The following is a 22,146-nucleotide window of genomic DNA, read 5'->3' as shown; positions in this document are numbered from 1 at the left end:
GGATGTTAAACTAATTAAAACATATCATACCTATAATACCTTAACATGTAACTACCTTACTACTTCTTTCCTTACAATAAATTAATTAACCCATATGTTATTGTAAGTAAATTATATTGTTCTTACCTAACCCCATCTCCTCCATGCTTTAGATCTTGACCGCAACCCTCCACTGACTGTAGTCGCAGACGTGCAACCAAGAACATCAAACAGAAAAGCAAAAAAATATATATATTCTCCCTACCAAGGAAAATTCTTTTTGAGGTATCATTTTATTGTTAATACTTTTTCAAATAAATGCCTGTGTTGTTTGTAAAATAAAATAAGATTTAAACAAATCTAATATACATTTTTTATTGAATTTTGAATGTGTTGCTTTATTAAATAAAATAGATTTTGTAATACGTTATGTTGCGTACATTTTGTAATGATTAAAAAATATTTTTAGTGCATCTATTATATCAATCAATTGTAAAATAAATGAATGTATTTTTACAATATAATTAATTTAAAAAGTAAATATCCTAATTGACTGTTATTGCATTACATTTTAATTTTAATGTATACCATCATTTTCTTTAAATGCTGCTGCACAAGTGCTTTAATTAATACTTGGGTATTAGCACACTGACCCACCCATTATCACTAGATCCATAACACCCCCTCCTAAAAAAATATGTTGCATTTTACAAACAAATATGTATTGTTATTTTAATAATTATATTTAAATTAAATGTAATAATACACAGGTAAACTAACACCTGAGTATTATTACACTTCTCCACCCATTATCCATAATCTCTTACATTCCACTCCTAAAATATTATTTTGCATATTTTCAAACAAATGTGCATTGCAATTTTAATAATTACAATGTAATTAAATATATTTATACACAAGTATTTAAATGAATACCTTAGTATTAACATACTTCCCCACCCATTTCCTCTAGATCCTTTACATTTCGCTCCCCAAAATATTTAGCATATTTTTAAAGAAATATGCCTTATAAATATATATATATATGTATATTATATATATAGTAATTAAAACGGTGAAAAACATTATATATATATGTGTGTGCGCATACACACACATTATTAACTTTACACCCTTTTGGTGAATGTCAATGAAACTCTGGAGACCTAAGGGCATATGTACAAGAAAATGTTGGAGTGCAAGTTGCACCAAAATTGCCAGCGCCAGCCTCTGACATTTTCAAAATACAGGGATGTACTTTATTCAAAACAATACAGCGCACCCCTGTGTGTTTTCCCTAGCGCTGGTGCTAAAAATAAGTGCCTAGCGCAAACACAGACACCCTTGAGCCATAGTGCAAGGGTGTCTGCATTGCAGGGAACGATTGTTTATGTGCATGAAGGTGTCCCGTCCTGCACATAAACAATCAATAATGTCGATTTGTTACTTCTATATGTACTGCATTCAGAAACAAATATAGAAGTGGCAAATCGTCATATAGCAACGGACGCTATGTAACAAGCTTCGTGGCGGGCCCGCCTAATATCCTTCTCTATCGGGCCTTCTGGACCTGGGAGGCTGGCAGAAATTGCCAGCAGATAGTTGGTTGGCAACCGAAGTCTGGTGGAGTCCCGAAAGAACACTCTGCGGGCTTTGTTGCAGAGGACAGCAGTATCGAGGCCTGCACAGCCGGGCACTGTGATGGCGAGGGCCTGCGTCTATCTGGAATGGTGGGACGCCTTAGCAGAAGACGGACAATGCTGAAGTCTGTAATCAAGGTGGGGCAGCGAAGAGGCACAGCCAGCGTCGGGCACCCTGTAGGCAGTGTGGGGCCCGAGGACAAAGCAGCGATCGCGCCGAGGCGGGCGGCCCTGCCATGGACTGGGCAGCTCATGTGCTAACAGCCGTATGGGAGACAGGCCCCTCCAACATTTCAGCTGAGGACTGACGATACGAGCCCTGCCCGGGTCCCCTGACAAGATGAGGAAGGAGTCTGAAACGATGGCTAGCTGTGCGAGGCTCAAAGTGTACCTAGGACATTGACGGGAGACCTGAGCATCAGCGGGGAGGGCCCTGATTGCCACCCTTAAGCCTGCGGCCAACAGAATCCTGAGAGGAAGTGTTGAAGGCCCAGCATAGACCGAGAGCCTGGTGAGCAGTGCAGGGCCCCGTGAATGCTGTAGCAAGCTGCACTGAGGCAGGAGATCCGGCTGGGGTGGGGTGGCCCATGTACTACTGCCCAACGGGCGGGCAGACCCCCCTGATGATAGAGGTGACAATGCACACATGATCCGGTGCCCCTGGTGGAGACGACGGAGACGACGGGGGAACCCGGGACAGTGGTGAGCAATATGAGTCCTGCAGGGACTGGCTCCATCGGCGCAAGGACAGAGGTACCAACAAGGTAACAGGAGGCGCCCCAGGCACTGCCCCGTTGAATGCGCTGGCCTGGATAGTGGGGAAAGGGAGCGCCAAACCAGGCAGGTTCCACGGAGGATGACCCACAAAGTCATCTAGAATTACTAGGAAGACACCCACTAGGCGGCACATAGGAGCCTAGTGGGCTAACCATTAGGAGGGTAGAGCAGCGGCCCGGCTCTCTCTACCTATCGAGAAACAGCGCTCTGCTGGAGTGCGGACCCTCCGGAGGCACCCCACGGCCTATAACTTGAAAAGACACCACAATACACCCACTAGAGAGATGGCAGAACCGATGAGGAAGGGCCACTGTTCTATGGTCCCTGGGGTCGTGGACCGACGGACACTTGAGGAAGTCCCCCCTCGGGCCCCCTGGGGAAGGCTGTGGCAGTAGAAATGGGCATGGTGCTCTGATGAGACTGGTTGTGAAACATCACCAGGCCAGACACTAGACCCCGGGACTGTGGGCTGAGACCTGCCCATCTGCAGCAACCCTTGAGCAACAAAAACCAGCAGGGCCAACGCTATAGCCCTGGAGATTGGAGGTCACAAGGGAATTTAATTCAGGGGGTTTGGGCCGTCCCCCCATTGCTGGGGGACGCAGTCATGGGATAATACAGACCACAGAGAAAGGTCCAACAAACTAAAATAGATCAAAACACTGCGCAAAACCCCACAATGCACCTGGAGCCTCCTGCAGTGTCTGCACATGCAGCAACGAGCCCCGCAGACAAGCCCTCAAGCACCCAGATCCTTGCAGCGATAGAGGCTTCCAGCGTATTAGTCTAGGCTAAGATAGAGGCAGTATCACTGGATGTGGGTTTGCTCCGGGTACACCTACAAGCCATGGTGGAAAGGTCCATAGCTACTGATCAAAAGGTATTGACACTGGAGACTGAGGTCTCCTCTCTAAAAGCGGCTTTACAGAAATAACGGTGAAAACAGCCATGCTGGAGTGCAGGGCCGAAGACGTGGAGTGTCGTTCTCATAGAGGTAAACTACATTTTGTGGGTTTTCCGGAGGCAGCTGAAGGCACTACTGGTATCATATCCAGGCATACCTCTCTTATGGGCTGGTGACTTAAATTGTGTGCTAGATGGCTCTCTCTATAGGCATCCCATGAAATTACTCACAAAACTCAACATAACAGCAGCCATCCAGGGGGTATTGCAACGAAAAGGATGCATGGACTGGTGGAGGATAGTACACCCGACAAAGCATGAATATACATGCTACACTCCAACCCATTCTGTCTATGGACATCTAGACTGATTCCTACTTACTAGCAGCGCAGTTGAGTATGCCCTAGATATACGAATACTAGGCGGATTTATATTGGACCATGTTCCAGTGGTATTACAATGGGGTGCTACGGGTGGTAGACCTGAGAACCCACTTTGGCGACTACAGCCCAGAGCGCTGAAAGATGATATTTAGCTTGGCGAATCAATCAGTAATTACCTTGACAGTAACTGGCTGTCTGCAGGCACCACAGGGTTGGAATGGGATGCGCTAAAAGTAGTGCTGCGTGGAGAATGCCTGTCAAAGGTGGGTGGTTTGACACAGCACTTGGAGAAAGACCTCATGGAAGCTGAGAATACATTGGCCACATTACAAACTACAGGCCCAGATTTAGGACCAGAAGACAAAAGGATGTTGAGCGCCCTCCGTCGAGTAGGAGAAATATGGGACAGGCTGGACTGTCTGGTGAAACAGAAAAACTGACAGCAGACTAGTCCGGGAAGTTGTTAGTCTGGCTCCTTAAGAGAGAGTGCCCATCCCCTATCATATTACCACTAAGTCAGACAGATGTTACCCTCATACACACACAGCCTGCCATAAACTCAAGGCTATGCACACATTTGGCAGAGATCTATAAAAGAGGCCAAGCAGTGGAACAAGTGGGAATAGATCAGTTCCTGGATGGGACACCCTTGCCTTGTCTCACCGACGAGCAAAGTAAGATTCTGGGGGGGGGGAATTAGCCTCAAAGACCTCCAAGAAGCATTGCGGGATATGGCAGGCAGCAAGACCCCCGGGCCGGATGGCCTCCCAGTAGAATATTATCAGACATTTGCAGAAACATTACTCCAGAGACTGCTGGAGAGGTTGCGAGAGCCAAAGAACACAGGGATACTCCCACAGTCCATGCGAGAAGCCCAAATAGTTATGCTACTCAAACCGGGCAAAAACCCCACATCACTGAGCTCCTACCACCCCCTTTCTATGCTGGGAGTGGACACTAAAATCATGGCCAAAGTCTTGGCATCGAGATTGAACAGAGTAGTTATCCAATTAGTAAACGAAGACCAATGCTGGTTCATGCCGGGCCGGGGAACCCACATGAACCTGTGCAGTCTCGCACATGTACTCCACTCCGCTGACAGCATGGATACCCCAACAGCGGTGGTCTTACTGGATATGGGAAAAGCTTTTGACACCTTGCAATGGGAGCACCTGTGGGAAGTACTAAACAGAATGGGACTAGGAAGGGACTTTATTGCCTGGGTAAGTCTAATGTACAGACGCCCTACTCCTAGAGTACGTAGTGGTGGACTAGTCTCCACTCTAATATCCATTGAGCATGGTACGAGAAAGGGGTGCCTGCTGTCCCCACTCTTATTTGTGCAATAGAACCCTCACAATCCATCCCAAGAGGGACATGGAACACTGGGGCATAGTAGTGGGAGGATGCCCACAAATAATTTCTCTTTACGCAGATGATGCACTGCTATATATATGCACCACCCTACAGAAGCCACCCAGGTACTCCTGACAGTGCTGGCTGACTTTGTGACGTTGTCAGGACTCACTATTAACCAACAAAAGTCAGTTGCATTTCCTCTGGCAGGTTTAGCAGGAAGAGACATGGCAGAATTCCTGCCACTGGCATTCACCTGGGGAAGCCACCATTTCCGCTACCTGGGGGTACAGGTCGCCCAGGCGGAAGCCTAATATGCCCTGAACATGGGAAAGACCCTCAAAGGGTTAAGGGCGTCACTATTCTACTGGAACTGCCTACCGTTGTCGGTCATGGGACAGGTAACGTTGGCGAAAATGGTGCTACTCCCCCGATGCCTATATAAATTGCAAAACTCATTCTGTCGCATCCCTAATGACACCTTCACCTCCCTGAACAGTCTCCTGATCTCATTTGTTTGGGCTAGTAAACACATCAGAGTAAAACTTGATCTGCTAAAACTAAACATGGATCAGAGCAACCTGGGGCTCCCGGATTTGCGCCTCTACTATATTGCAGGGCTTCTCCAAAACGCTGCGCAATGGTGTGCGGATAGGCCAAATTCTGAAAAAAGATTGTTTGCAGGCTGGTACCCAGAGGCATACATGCCCAAGTTCCTAATGATGGGCTCGAGGACTCCTCGAGACTGCCCATTTATGATAGAACAGGTTACATGGGCATGGGAACGTGCGGTCTCCCTGGTATTAAGGAAAGCCCTATACGCCTACGAACTTCCCTTAAAATGACTACCAGGCGTTCAGCATATACAATCAATAATGGACTTGTCTGGGTGGTATAAAGGTGGCTGCATATCTGCAGGGGATCTCTATTTAAATGAGACCTTCATCTCTTTAGAGGCCACGAAAGGGCTGCAGAAGGCCACTTCCTGCAATATGCTAAGGTAACATGTAAAGTCCATGAAACTTGGGTTACATTTCCGAGTGAGCCAAAAGAATCTAGCACACTGTGCACGATCATAGACCCAGTCTCCTTTAAGGGAAGCTGTACAAGACCTTGAAAACAGATTGCAGAGTCAACCTGGCAAAGACCCGGGACAGATGGGCAGATGGGCAGAGGATTTGCCTGTGCCACTAACAGAGGAGGAATTGAAACGAGCATTTGCGCAGGTCCAAGAAATATCTAGCAATGCACGATTTTAGCTCACTCAATTCAACTTCCTCCACAGCACTTACATGACCCCTACAACTATCGAAAATTGACCCGTCACGCGCACCAAACTGCCCAAGATGATGCACCTCCCCTGCCCACTTCGTACATATGACCTGGGATTGCCCTCTACTTTGTACATACTGGAGTACAATCCTAGACATGTTGCAGAGTGTGGCGAAGCTTCCAGTTGAGGCAACAATAAAACACTGTTTGTTGGGCGTGCTGCCAACCGCCAAGACCACAACCCGTATGCAGCACAAATTCACCATGCTGGGACTAGTGCTGACGAAGCGCTGCACAGCCATTCACTGGAAGCAGGACGCAGCAACTCTCCCAGAGAAGTGGAGGACAGACCTACGCACATGGGGAGTTGCGGAGGAACGTCACTTACTGTACCGTCTGCACAGACGAGAGCACAGAGAGAGACCTCAAAACCTGGGGAATCATGCTGGGAAGGACACAGATGCCAGATCATCCTGGTGGGAGGGACTCTGAGCTGTCTCAGAGTGGGACACGTGCACACACAGCGGAACTCACTGGCGAGCCCCACTGCAACTAAGGCTGTGTGCACTGAAGATGAGCGAAAACCTAATATACATGCATGTGCAGTGTGCAAGCTACCAAAAATCAGTGGCCTAGTAAGGATGCAATGGGCCCTAATTCAAACCATTAAAAAACAGAACAACACCAAACACTCACACACTCCTCTGGGTTGGAATTAAAAGATACCCATTACTAGGGCGCAAAGGGCTTCTTGCACCCTCTGCGCATAGGTGCCACTGAATCTTGTGTCCTAATGTTTCTACCTATAATTCCTCTCTATTTGCTATCGCCTTACCACTATTATCTTCTCCTTGCACCTTTTCTTATCTCTGTCCACTTCCACTTGATCTTCTAGCTTGTCCTTATAGCCTTCCTCCGTTTTTAGCTTTTTTTCTCTCCTTGCTCTTCCTTACAATAAAAGTTTTCTTTCTCAATTTCTGCTCTGCTCCACTACTCTTCTCTCTCTCACAAAGTTTTTCTAATCTCCCAGTTATCACTCATTCCAGCCTCACTCTGTCAAATCTATATCTTGACCATGCTTTTCTCCCATCTTGTTCCTCTCCTTGGCTCCGACCTCCCTGAATGCCACCTCTTGTCTACCTATCCCCTTTAGTTTGTTTTATTCTTTCTTTCCCTACCATTTTCCTATCCTTTCTATGTTTCACTCCCCTTTCTTTCTTTCCTCTCCCTGTCTTGCTTTCTATCTCACTTCCATAACTAATCCTCTCCCTACATGTTTCCTTTTCTCTCTACACTCATATCTACCCTCCTCCTCTCACTCCCAAATCACCTTTCCTCTCCATCTCTCTATTATTTCTGTCCTTCCTACTTTTCTAATATCTTATTCAGTACCTTTTCCTACTTTCCAATCCTTGTTTTCTTCCACCGAAACCTGTCTATGAAAATTTGCCATATTCAATGCCGGACGCAAATCATTTTTCTCTCATGCTTCAGTGGCCCCTTCTCTGTGGCATCGTCATTGCTTTCTGATTTTGCACAGGGAAGCAGCATTTGCTCAGCATTAGTCATTTGGTGACCTTATATTAGCTTGCAGTAAGAACACACATTATCCTCATAATATTGACAAGTACCTGTTTAGAGTTTCTGATCCAAAACTATTAACTCTGCGATTTCTTTGCATCATAAAAGTGACACAAACCCCGCACCTAGTTTTGTGGTTGGATTTACTTCCCAGCGCACATCATGATTTGTGTAGGTAAGTTGCCCACAGTAACACAAAGTAGCACTATGCACAAAATTGTGCTACTTTGCATCGGGGGCATACCATATGCAGTACATGGGCATTCCCATGCAACCACCCAAGGATTTTGAGGCAAAACCCTACCTATAACATTTATAGATGAGAATTGAGCCAAAAAATGATGTCCCATCAAGGCAGGCATAACAGTGGAGTAACTTTTAAAAGTCTCCATATTTTGAAACTTTGCGAGTAGGATGCACTTTACAGCACAGATACAGTGAGAGATGTCTTAATGGATATTTTTTGTAATGGAAGGATCCCATTCCAGTACAAAACATACGCTTGACAAAATGCTCACATCTTTGTACTAAGGTCAGGCACTGGAATTTTAAGATTTAGCATCCATGGTCTTTTATGCATGAGAATGGATTTGCCACATGTACCACATAATCCATCATCTGTTGTATAATGTGCAGATTTTAATCCCAAAACATTACTTCTAGCTTGAATGGATACAAAGTTACTAAAACCGGGTCTAACTGTATTGAAGTGAAGTGGAAGACATTACGCTTCATAACTTGCCTTTTCTTGACGCATAATCCAACCCTGCCGCATAATTTGGTCCTCTCCTGACGCATAATTCCAGTGGCCTGGACTATGGCAAAAGGCAAAGGTGGGTGAGACCACAAACTAACAGGAACAGATGAGCCAAGGTTCTGCTCTGGCTCCTAAGAACCCATACACAAGCGAAGCCTTGAAAATATGTGGCATGTCAATCATGTAGCACAGATTGTGTTAGACTATTGTAAACTATCAGAAGAACCTCATTTTAGTACATCAGATTATGTGCAAAGTATTTATTACTATCTCACAACAGGGTCTCAATTGGAGAAATTATAACCATTCTCGGTACCACTCCACTATATGTATTCTCACAAAAGGCAACCAAATGGTAAAAAACCTAGTGTGTGCAGAGTAATGTGTATTGAAAGAAACAAGGTATTTGCTTTTTAAAGACGAGAACCCTCACTCACCACGCGTGTGATATGCTTCATCATTGGGTTCCCTCTTACACACAGTGACGGCTAGGTTCACTGTGTGGGCTACACCTCTCCCTCAGGAGAGGAGCGTGAGGTGTTTTCTTATCTCCACTGTGATATATGAGTGAGGGGCAGAGTGCAAAAATTATAACATAAAGTGAGTTAAAATCATCTCATCTACGGAACATTTTCTTTAATCAGTATCCCCAATGGATGAAATAAAACCTGTGTAATGATAGGGATATAGATGTACCCTATCCGACTAGGTCAACCTGTTTCTGTCAGGTAGAACATTTGCGGCATTCATCAGGACCAATGTCATGTCACTCTGCTATACTTAGTGTTAAACAAAAAACATACTCATGTGGACTCTATAAGGACCAACTTCCGTCTGGTCTAGTCTCTCTAAGCAAAACAAATTCTGCCTCTACCTTACATAGATCCTTTGTCTATGTGCGGGTACCATAAAACCCATCAACGATTCCTTTTCAGACAAAGGCCGATGCATTTAATAGTTTTATAGTGCCACTCAGTGAAGGGTGTCAGAGCACTTTACCTCACACACACATTACACAAAGGCAATTAACTCCTTTGGTGCTCATGACGGAGTGGTTCCGTCATGAGCGCCGGTTGAGCTGTGCTAATGACGGAACCACTCCGTTATGGCCCCGCCCCCTCAATAAAACCTTCAGCACAGCGTGAAAATTCGCACTGCGCTGAAGAGGTTAATCATACATGTGTACATCAGCGTACAGGAAATGTTACATAAGACAGAGGATTACAAGGTGTATTGTATTGTATTTGCATTTATATAGCGCTAACTACCCCTGACGAGGCGTCAAAGCGCTTTTCGGCGAGTAGCACGCTACTCCGGGACCCATAGAGGATTAGTGTTGAATAAGTATAGTGAAACATGCAAGTACATTTTAAGTGGTGAATAGGTTCGTCAGTTAATTGGATTTGGACTGCTAGCAGAAGGATAGAGGAGGACAAAGGTTTATATTTATATAGCGTTTGACGCACGCTATTCAGGAAGCCTACAAAGAATTAGTGGTGAATTAATATGGTGAAATATGAAGTAATTTCAGTGGTGGATATTAGTCAGTTACTTCGAGTGAGAAAGCTAGTGGAGGGATAAAAGGGGAAGAAAGATTTGCATTCATATAGCACCTGTTTCCTCTGATGTGTGTTGAAGCGCTTTTCTGGCGAGTAGCACGCCACTCCGGAACCCATATAGGATTACTGTTGAAAATTAGTATACTAAAGAAATATGAAGTAATTTGAGTAGTGGATATGTTATTCAGTTATTTGGGTAGTATATTAGTATAGTTTAATATGGAATGTGAGAAGTGTACATGTTAGTCTGTTAATTTCGATTGAAAAGGATAGTGGAGGGATAAAAGAGTGAAGGATATTTTTTATTTTTTATTTTTTTAGGTCTTAGCAGTAGGAGGAGGCTTTTGGATGAGTAAAAAGGAGTTTTGGAGGGGAGGACTCAGAGGGAAGGGTTTAGAAAGGTTTGTTTTAGGAGATCGGTATAGTAAAAGAGGTGTCAGATGATGCAAGGAGGGGTAGAGTATGGAGAGAGTCTAGAAAGAGTAATTTTGGCAATCATAGTAGTGGTATGCGGTTTGGGATAAATGAGAGTGTGGATGTAGAGGATATATTGATAGCTATATAGGATGAGAGTTAGGGTTGTGCATTGGAAGGAGTAGTAGAAGAAGTTTGAGATGAGTCAGAAGGTTGGGCTAGAAGATATATTGAGCGAAGTATAGGCTGAGAAATAGGGTGGTGCATTGAAAATGCTAAATTAGAAGAAAGTGATAAATATATAGATCCATTATTACATTATGTAGGGCCCACTGGCCCTACATAGTCCAGTGCGCCGAGCGGACGCGCGCAGACTCCAGACACCAGAAATTCTGCCTGTCCCCCTACATTCCTGGTCAGCCATCCACCTTATATAACACCGCGACATGGCCATCATCAGGTATACGAACTTAGAACTACACAGTCTTAACCCAGCTAAGCCAGCACGCTCTCCATCCCAGCTCTCCAGCTCTCAACTAAAACCAATTTCAGCTAAATTACAAAAACCCCGCAACACCGACTGCACTCCAAAGACTCCATCTAACCTAGTCTGCCTCTACTGCAATGCAAGGTCAATGGCCAAGCACTCCTTACAAATCTGGGCGCCCCTGGACTCTATCAAACCAGACGTACTGTTTGTCACAGTAACCTGGTTACAGGAGTCGTCCGCTCCAGACATTGCAATAGCCCTGCCCCCAGCCTATACTATACATAGACTTGATCGCCCTGGCAACAAAAAAGGGGGGGGGACGGCTATAATCCATAAAGCATCTATAAAAATTTATATCAATGACTCCTACCTCGAATGCTGGGGTGAAATGCTTATTGCCACTATGACTGTGAATAACAAAGATTCATGGAAGTTAGCCCTCATTTACAAACCCCCGGCTCCAAGGCGAACTTCTCTGAGAAATTAGTGGAAGCGATAGCACCCTATGCCCTTGCTACAGAGAACTTCCTCCTCCTAGGAGATGTCAGCTACCATCGACCCTTGCACTATAGACCTAATTACCAGCCTGGAGGCCTTACAATTATGTCTACTCCCTACAGGTCCAACCCACGTAGCCGGCCACACTCTTGACCTTATATGTACCAACTCCCCTAGGGTATCGATCATACAGACCGACCCTGTCTTTTGGACAGACCATTTTATTATAAAATTTGCCATAAATGGATTCCTGACCCCGGCAATTCGCCCGGCAAACTGAAAAAAAGCAGATCATGGAATAAAATCACCATGTCTGCCTTTGCCGAGTCTTTTCTCCCTCCTACCATTCCCCAATGTACCAATCCTAGTCTAGCTGCCATGAAACTTGAATCGGCTATCACTGTTGCACTAGATGACATAGCACCCATGCGTGAATCCAAACTTCCGAAAAATAACTCACCCTGGTTCATGCTAGAGCTGAAACAAACAAAATATTCTAGTAGGATGGCCGAACGAAAATGGCGACACACAAAAAGTGTCCAAGATAGGGAACTATATAAAACTGCTCACCGGCAATATATAAAAGACATCGCCGAAGCCAAAAAAGTCTACCTAGGAAACAGGATTACCCTAGCAACTAACTCACAAAGAGAATTGTTTAATATTGTAAAGGAGTTCACTACCCCATCAGGAACACAGCAGGCGCCCCCCGATACTAAGGAATGGGTGGGATCTGTAGCCTCCTACTTTCATGAGAAAGTTAATGAAATTCACAAACGGTTCCCCCAGCCAACGACAAATGACGAAACCACCTCCCCCCACACCAAAAGGCAAAACACCCCCAATATCCATTCCACCACATTAAAACAGTTCTCACCCCTGATTGAAAAAGATGTAAACCAAATTTTGTTGAAAATGAAATCTGGAGCACCGGGAGATCCTGCCTCGCCGCAAGTTATATCTAAAATCTCCCCAGTTCTGATCCCCACTTTGACTAACATTTTCAATCAATCTCTACAGCTCTGTGTTGTCCCTGATCACTGGAAGGAAGCAATAATCAGGCCTATTCTGAAAAAACCTACGGCCGACCCGGATCAATTTGTAAATTACCGGCCCATTTCCCTTCTACCACTCTTTGGGAAAGTCATGGAGGCCCTAATTAACAAACAGCTCATCGCCCACTTGGAGTCTAACAAGCTCCTCGATCCATCTCAATCCGGCTTCAGGGCGTTCCACAGCACTGAAACAGCCCTACTGGAGGTCGTGGACAACATAAGACTATCATTGGACTAAAACAAATCAGCCATATTGGTCCTGTTGGACCTGTCTGCGGCCTTCGACACCATCTCGCATCGCGCTCTGTTAGAGCGTCTTGCTGAGATTGGTGTCGAGTGCGCCGCTCTCCAATGGCTATCAAGCTATCTTGGCAATAGACGGCCCAGGGTCCAACTAGGCTCCCATACTTCCATCTTCTATGAAAATGATAAAGGTGTCCCACAGGGATCCATTTTGAGCCCGACCCTGTTCAACGTTTATGTCTCCCCCTTGGCGAAGATCATCAGAGAACATGGTTTTGGAACCGTGTCCTATGCTGACGATACTCAAATTCTCGTCACTATTAACCAAAACCCTGATGACATAAAAAATCGGTTCAAAAACTGTATGACCAGCGTACAAGAATGGATGACCAGAAACTACCTCATGATGAATGCTGGAAAGACCGAAGTCATGCTTTTCGGCAAAGCCAACCAAATCTGGTCATCAGACTGGTGGCCAAACTCCCTCGGTCCCTGCCCCGCCCCCAAGCCTTTTGTCAGGAACCTGGGAGTAATACTAGACGACAAGCTGACCATGTCTGAACACATTAAGAAAACAGTGGGAAACAGCTATGGCCAGATGTTAAGTCTGAGGAAGATCTTTAAATGGATCCCACTCTCAGCACGCATGCCCTTAGTGCAGGGACTTATTGTTAACAGGATGAACTATGGGAACGCCCTGTTTTCAGCCATTAACCTAACATTATTGAATCGACTGCAGGTCCTCCAAAACACCGCCGCCAGGCTAGTACTAGATCTACCTCCTCGCACCCCCTCAGCAGCCTGTCTCAGGGCACTGCACTGGCTCCCCATACAAACACGCATAAAGTTCAAACTCTGTTGCCTAGTCCATAAGGCAGTCAATGGCCATGGACCTGTCTATCTCGAACAGAAGCTCAAGGCCCATGTCCCAAGTAGGACATTACGCTCCTCCAGTAAAGCCCTTCTCTCCGTTCCCAGAGTTCGAACAGTGAGAAACGGAGATAGAGCCTTCAGCAAAACCGCCCCAGAAGCATGGAACTCTCTCCCCATTCAACTGAGAGTAGAGCCAGATCATACTAAATTCCGAAAACTACTAAAAACCTGGCTCTTTTAGTCAGCTGAGCCCTCCTACTTCCTGATTGGTTGGTCATAAGGATCCTTGTTATCTGCTAGCGCTCTGAGACCTTCGGGTGATTTACGCGCAATACAAATGAAATAAAATGGAAAATGGAAAATATATATACATAAAGGCGGTAAGTATATGTAGATTAAAGATATTATCGATAGAGGAACAGGATGAGAAATAGGGTAGTGCATTGGATATGCTTTTTCAGGAGAAAAGTAACAGACACACAGATCCAAGCACATGGAAGGTACATAGATGCTCAATGGAAGTATGTACATGTAGACCAAAGATGATTTCTATTTATTTATTATTATTATTTTTTTTTCTCTCAACAACATAATTATTTTACATGTTTATACAAAGTAATACACAAAGATAGGTACATATCTACAGTGAAAAATGCTTGTATAGAGAGGGATATGCTGTAAATTTCTGTTTGCGTATGGTGCTTATGTGGGGAAGAGCCACATCTTGAGTAGTTTTCTGAAGATAAGGTGGTTGTCGGTGGAACTTATGTTGGGGGGTAAAGAGTTCCATAGTCTGGCTGCTTGAACAGAGAAGGATGTGCCCTCCATGGTTTTTTTCTTGTATGGTGGGATTTTGAGGCGAGATGCTCCTTTAGAGCGGAGGTTCCTTTGTTGAATGTGTTTGGTGATTTTAATCCTGATGAAGAGTGGTCCCATTCCATGTATTGCTTTGTGGGTGATACAAAGCAGCTTGAACGTGGATCTTCTGGCAACCGGTAACCAATGCAGGGCCTTCAAGGCAGGGAAGATGTGGTCTCGCGGTTTGATATGCAAGAGTAGTCTGGCAGCCGAGTTCTGAATCCGTTGTAGTCTTTTCATGGTCGTTAAAGGTGATCCGTGGTAGAAGCTATTGGCGTAATCCAGTTTGAACAGAACAAGGGAGATGGTAGGTTGGACCTTGTGTTGAAATCCCAAATGAGGAAAAATTTGTCGCAGCGGTTTTATAGTAGCAAAGCTTGATCTTGCTAGTTTATCCACTTGGGCATTCATCGACAGCTTGGAGTCCATGGTCATTCCGAGGTTTCTTACTTCCTTCGATATTTTAGGCAGTGATTCCAGTTCATCAGGCCATGCGGCAAGTGAGTTGCAATGTTTCCAATCGCCACACATGAGTATTTCAGTTTTTGAAGCATTCAATTTGAGATGGCTCCAGGTCATCCACTGATCCACGGCTCTGAGACAGCTGAAAATTGGTGATTTTCCAATGTCTTTGGGGCATTCCAGTTGAGGGAGTATTTGCGTGCCATCTGCATAGTTATAGCACGTAAGGTGAAATGTATTTATCAGTACTGGTAATGACTTCATGTAGATGTTGAAAAGCATGGGCGAGATGATAGAACCTTGAGGGACCCCTGCTTTTGTGGATTACGGTTCGGACGAGAAAGGTGGGGTATGGATGACATTAGTTCTGTTTCGAAGGTAGGGCGCGATCCAGTCTAGAGCAGTTCCCTCTATGCCGGCTTCATAGAGTCTTTGTTTCAGAGTGTCATGGTCAACCGTGTCAAAGGCTGCTGAGAGGTCCAAGAGGAGTAGCGCAGCAACCCCGTTGCGGTCAACTGTATTCTTTAGGTCATCCCAGATGGCAAGGAGGGCAGATGCAGTGCCTCTTCCCGGATGGAATCCTGTTTGGAAGTCTGAAAGTATGTCATTCTCTTCAGTGAATTGTGACATCTGGGCAAACGCTGCTCTTTCTATCAGTTTGCCCAGGAACGGTCCATTTGTAATGGGTCTGTAGTTGTCAGGGTTCAGCAGGTCCAAGTTTGTTTTCTTCAGTGAAGGGCATATGTATGACTTTTTGAGTTTGTTGGAAATATTCCAGTAGTTAAGGAATCGTTGATGATTCTTCTTACTGGAGTGGCAGCAGAGGTTGTTAAAAGAATTGTCTTGAAAGTTTGTGGTGGACAGGGGTCAGAAGGGCTGCCGGCAGGCCTGCTTGCTTTGACCAGGTCCATAAATTCATCGTATGAGATGTGTTGGAAGGAACGGAGAGGCTTGATTAGAGCATTCTTGGATTGTTGTTTTGTACAAGGGTTAGTGCTGGTGCTTTGTTTCTGTTTTAAGTACGATTCCAACGTGTCTGCTTTGTCCGTGTAATGATTTGCCACTTTGTCTGTGAAATCTTGAGTGACAGGATGAGTTCCTTCTAGTCAATTTGGTTTGCGAAATTCATTGAGTATTTTATAGAATTCTTTATTTGCACATTTAGCGTTTTGAATTCTGTCTGAACAGTACCTTTTCTTAGCTTTTTTGATAGCAGACTTGTATAATCTGTTAATTTTCTGTAGGTGAAGTTTGTCTTATTTGGCGTTTGTTTTGAGCCAGGTACCTTGCAGCTCTCTAATTTGTTGTTTTATGTCTTTTATTTCTATGTTTCTCCAAGGCGCTTTTTTCTTTTGTTCTGTTGTGTGGTTTTGAGTGGTATCAGGATGTCAAAAGCTTCCTGTAGCCATTCATTATTATTAATATTATTAGTGTATTTTATTAAAGCGCGCAGCTACCCCAACGGGGTGTCCCGGCGCTGATTGAGTAAAAGTGGTCGTCCAAGGCAAAGGCCTACAGGCAGAATAGGAAAGTTTTTAAGGATCAGCGGAATTCAGGTTCTGATTTACTCATTCGAAGATTCAGAGGCAGCTTATTCCATCTTTGGGTAGCGCATACCTCAAAGGTTTTGCCCCCCCGATCAAGCTTTTTTAAATCGGGGAGTAGCCAGTAGCAGTTTGGAATTAGATCGAAGAGCTCTCGACTTGCTGTAAGGGTGAAGAATAGATCTCAAATGGGCTGGACCTTTTCCTTTTGTTGTCCGGTAGGCCAGCGTCATTGCTTTAAAATCAATTCTTTTAGACACAGGAAGCCAATGCAGTTCCCGAAGATAGGGAGAGATGTGCTGCCTGCGGGGAAGACCACCGATCAGGCGCGCAGCGGCATTTTGTACCATCTGTAATTTTTGCACAGGCCTGCTGATAGGCCCAAATATAGTCCGTTAGCATAATCCAGATGCGAGATTATAAGCGCATGCACTACTGTTTTTCGGTTTGGACAGGGTAGGTAGTTTATACGTTTTTTTAGAATTCTAATCTTAGAAAAACATGCTGCAGATACTGTTTGGACCTGACTTCCGAAAGATAACTGGGAGTCCCATATAGATTTTGAACAGAATTTATGGTTTCCAGATGTGTACTGGATGTTAGTTGTGTTTCCAAGTGTTCCAAATTGAGTTTGTTCCACGGCCGATAGGTGGATGGATGTAAGTTAGTTTTAGGTGAGTCGCTTAGCGTTGTTTTATGTTTGAAGGCAAGCAAGTGGTGGTCTGACCACTTGACTGGAGTTTGAAAGGTAACTAGTTCAGCATTAGCAAAAATGACATCTAGGATATGTCCAGCGGTGTGTGTCCGATTGTGGACCATCTGATGCAGGTTCAATGCATCTAGGCCGGTGATTATAGGTTTTGGATGGGTCATATTGGGTTTATCAAACCAAGTGTTAAGGTCACCCAGAACGCATAGGTTGGAGTGTATTGTTATCAGGTTTGAAACCGTGTTTAGAAATGCGTCTGGGAATGTTGCCTTGCTAGGTGGAGGTCTGTAAAGGAGCAGGAAGTTACAGGAGTAATACGGTGTAGGATTGCATCTTGTTAGCAGAGTCTCACAATTCATTATGGAGATCTTGTCAATTTTAGTGATATGTATTGTTTGCCTGAATACAGCAGCTGGACCACCTCCTTTTTTGGCTATACGATTTTGGGTGATTATTTGATAGCCTAGAGGAATGGCTTCATGCAGGACTGGAGCCATATCTTCTCCCAACCATGATTTGGTTATGAATAGTATGTCTGGTTTTGCATCGGTGAGAAGGTCGTAGATGTGATGCTTGTTTTTAGAGATGGATCAAGCATTTATTAGTAGACAGTTTAGTGAGTGGCCTTTGGTGATAGTGGGACTTTGGTGGAAGAGTGTTCAGTATTGTGTGGGTTTGTAGAAGGTATGTTTTTAGTGCTGGTATTAGGAAAGCAATTGTGTAGCTGTTCTGTATAGTGCTCCTCATCCAGCATGCTAAGAAGGCATTTTGATGGGTCTGCATGTGTATGTGTTGGAGATGCTGTTTGAGAATGGGTTGGATTGCTGTATTGCTTTTGTGGTGTAACATTGTTGTGAAGTAGACATGGGGAAGCAAAGTTGTGAGGTGTGGCATGTTGCTTATATTTTTTGCGTGTGTTTAAGGCGGAAGGTGTATGAGTCAGGGGAGGTGGTGCAGCATGTGGGTCATGTAGTAATGTTCCAAATTGGCCAATGGATGAGAGGCGGTTAGAAGAGAGGTGCTGTATTGCTGTATCTGTGTTAGGTGTGGTGGAAGAGTGAAAGCTTGGCATTGGAGTTTGTTCCTTTGTGTGGTTTGAAAGGTGGGTATATGTTTGCATTTTGTGATGGTAAGTATTATGAGGTGTTGCGCTTTGAAGATCTTGTTGTGCTGGTGTGTGTGATATGTTTTGCTTTTGAGGAGTAGTGAAAAAGGGTGCTGATGTATATGTTTCATTCAATGGATTTGGTTTTGTAGTATTGTTTGTGAGAGTAGGTTGTGACGTAGAGGGGGTGGTGATGTGTTTATGAGTAGAGTGTATGTTGTGTGTAGGAGGGAATGAAGTAGAGGTGAGAGTGTTTATCTTAGACTGGTTTGTTGCAAGAGTTACAAAGTGTGGTGGTGTGCAGTGTGTGTGTTGTGCGTTAGTGGTATTATGGTAGAAGGGAGAGGAGGGTGTTTGCTGGACAACTGATGGAAGGATGAATATATGTTTGTTAGTGATAAAATGTGGTCTGTCTTGTACCAATTACAAGACAGCCATACTGGAAGGCAGCATAATTTAAGAGTGCTTGGTGTGGAGAAGTGCAAACTGAGGATTTAAAATGTAACACCATGGTTGGGAGTTTTCTTTAATAATAACAATTGTTTTCTACGCAACCAAATCTTTTTTGCAACATTAGTGAAATGAAAAACTGGGGGGAAAATTATAACGCTCTATTATATACCTTGCAGATTGCATGCAGCTCTTTGATAACAGTTAATAGCTTGCTGTTCTATTTTAGGATTTTAGCTTAAAAAACTGCAAGTAACTAAAGGATGTCTCTAACAAAAACAGTAACCCACTGAGCTATCTTCATGAAAACAGTTCTGTGATTTAAATGGTACAGGTCCTTTGCATCAGGCATATTAACGCTACCCTACAATGAGTTAAAATGTCTGCTAGGCAAAACTCTGATCTCACTCCAGGAAGAACATTAATCACTGGAGATATATTTCCATTTTTGTTGTTGTCAGGAACTAGGCAGCAGGTGCTTTTTATTAAACTTTAATATACTTGCCCCAGAGCCGGCCCTGCAATGTTCCCCCGGTTCCAGTGTCAGCTACACTGGTGTAATGACACATCCACACCCTCTCATTGCAGTGTGAAACACATTTACATATGTTTTGTTTCACACTGCCTGCTAGGGGCCTCTTCAAACACTGGAACCAGCCCCTTTATCATTTAATTGATTTACTGGGCCTCCTGGTGCGCCACCTGCTTTGAAAAGGGATGTTTTCATGCTGCCCTTTTGTTATGTATTTGTTATGTATTCTGCTACACGAGGGGAGAGCACGTTCCCACAGATTGTCTGGGCGCTGTAAGAAGCAAGACTGTGTGTACGCGCACCAGCGCAGCCATGAGGGAACATAGGTTATGGGTACATGATACACCTCACCTTATATATGGTAACACGTATTTTGAAAGTGTATGTTCAGTGAATCTATTTTCTAATTGTTATAAAAAAATTGTAATTTAAATAAAATTATTGTGTATGTGCAGAAAGGGAAACCTCCCTGTACATAAACAATCATTATTGGTGTTTTGCTCCTTCTATGTGTGCTACAGAATGCAACACACATAGAAAAAACAAAAACAAGGAGAAATAAAAGTATATTTCTTCGTTGCGCCATTCTAACACCTGTTATTTCATGAGTGTTCATTTTTGGAGTTCCCTCAGATTGACACCTCCTTGTAAATCTGGGGAAGCGTAAAAAAGCAATGGATGTTGCGTGGAACGCCCACAGCAACACCCATTGCACGCCCCTTTCAAGCAGATACCTGCGTAAAAGGGTACCATATTTACAGCGGTGTTAAGCCGCAAAAAGTGATGTTCTGGTGGTGTTATCTCCTTCTTAATATGCCCCCTATTATCCCCATTTCATTGTCAGAGTAGTGAAAGTTTTGTGGTGTTTGGTCAAGGGGGTGCAAAGAAAGAAAGCTGGTCTCAAAACGCATAACAACTTAGTATGCTCGAACTTTAATTTAATACCAACAGCAGATACAGACTTTAATTAAGCCCTGAAGAAGTCCCATGAAGGATGAAACGCGTTGGCAATCAATTGTGTGGTGCTTTTAAAAGAACAAGTCTTTATCAATTAAATATTCATACTGACTACAATCAAGAAACAAGACCATCTGTTATTTTCTTCTGGGAAGCTAGTTTTACTATACTTCTCTATTGCTTAAACATTATGTATTAGGATATCTATATACAAGAGTACGTATCATTTTTGGGTGCAGGGTCAATCTTTAGTTTTACACAGCATTTTAGCATGTTTTTGGACCCTCACAAAATGTAAATATATCAAAATATGTTTTGGAACCACCGCTGGACCAGGCAGATGAAGGTTTGGAAGATGAACTCTAGGAAGGGAGGCATATGTGAAGAGTAGGGTAATGTCTACGGGCCTCATTTATGAAAGCCTTGCGCCACCGGTGCGTCACTTTTTCCCATGTTAAAAGTGACGCACCGGCGGCGCAAGGCCTTCATAAATAAGGCCCTACAACTTTGTTGTATTGTATTGCTGTAACAATGTACTGGGAATGTATACTGCTGGTTTTTCATACGTACGTGTACCATCAAGAAGAACTTTGCCTTCTTGAAACTAATTACAATAAAAAAGAGTTAAAAATATATATATATATTTCGGACATAAAACATTGACATCTTTTGAAACACTATAATGCTACATTTTCCTTAATTTACATACTCCACTTTACTTCACACCACTCCACTCTCTGCTTACTACACTACAGTATAAGGTACTACATTCTACGCTAATCTATTGTATGTTATTCCACTCTACTTCACCCAATTGCACCGAACACAATTCCAATGTAGACCACTATACTCTACGCTATTATACTGTTCCCCACTGTATTCTATTACACTTTTGTGTATGCTAGTTTACGGGATGCCCCTAAACTGTACTGCTCGCAACGCTACGCTTTCCCACTGTACCCAAATCCAATTTAAGCTATTTCACACTATTTTATTCTGGTATAGCCCACTTAATGGTACACTAGTGGAGTGTACACTGACCCAATGTATGCTATTACACTCTACACCACTCCATTGTACTGAAATGCACTATATGCCACTGGACTGTACCACAATCGACTGTATGCTATTTCACTTTACAAGACTATATTGTAAGTCAATCTACGAAACCACACTTCACTGTACGTGACTAGACGCTTCTATAATTAACTCCATTAAGTTGTACGACACTGTAGTCTATGCTACACCGCTATATGACACTCCACTGTACGTCTGAACACTAAACATCACTAAACTCAACATTATTGCAACAAAACTCGACTAAATTATTTAGTAATCCACTGTATCACAGTACAGTTTATGCTGCTCCCCTATACGCTACTGCACTGTACTGCATAACAGTGTACCCCATTGTAGTCTACACTATACCGCTCGGCACTCTGCAATGTACAGCACTTCAATATACACCACTCCAATTTATGCAATTTAGCTTTACAACACTACGCTGTAATACATTCCACTTTATATGCCCCTAAACTGTTCAACACTCCAGTGTATAGCACTCCACTGTACTCCACTACAGTGTACGCAAATACACTCTACAATATTTACAGGACGCAACTCCATTTTATCACACTCCACTGTATATGCAACCTACCTTCACAACAGAACAAATGTCATCCATACCCCACCTTTCTCGTCCAAACCATACTCCACAATATCAGCGGTCCCTCAAGGCTCTATCATCTC

Source organism: Lissotriton helveticus, chromosome 1_1, assembly GCF_964261635.1.
Source record: "Lissotriton helveticus chromosome 1_1, aLisHel1.1, whole genome shotgun sequence".
Taxonomy (NCBI): Eukaryota; Metazoa; Chordata; class Amphibia; order Caudata; family Salamandridae; genus Lissotriton; species Lissotriton helveticus.
The sequence above is the reverse complement of the archived record's forward strand: the minus strand, read 5'-3'. Positions refer to the sequence as shown.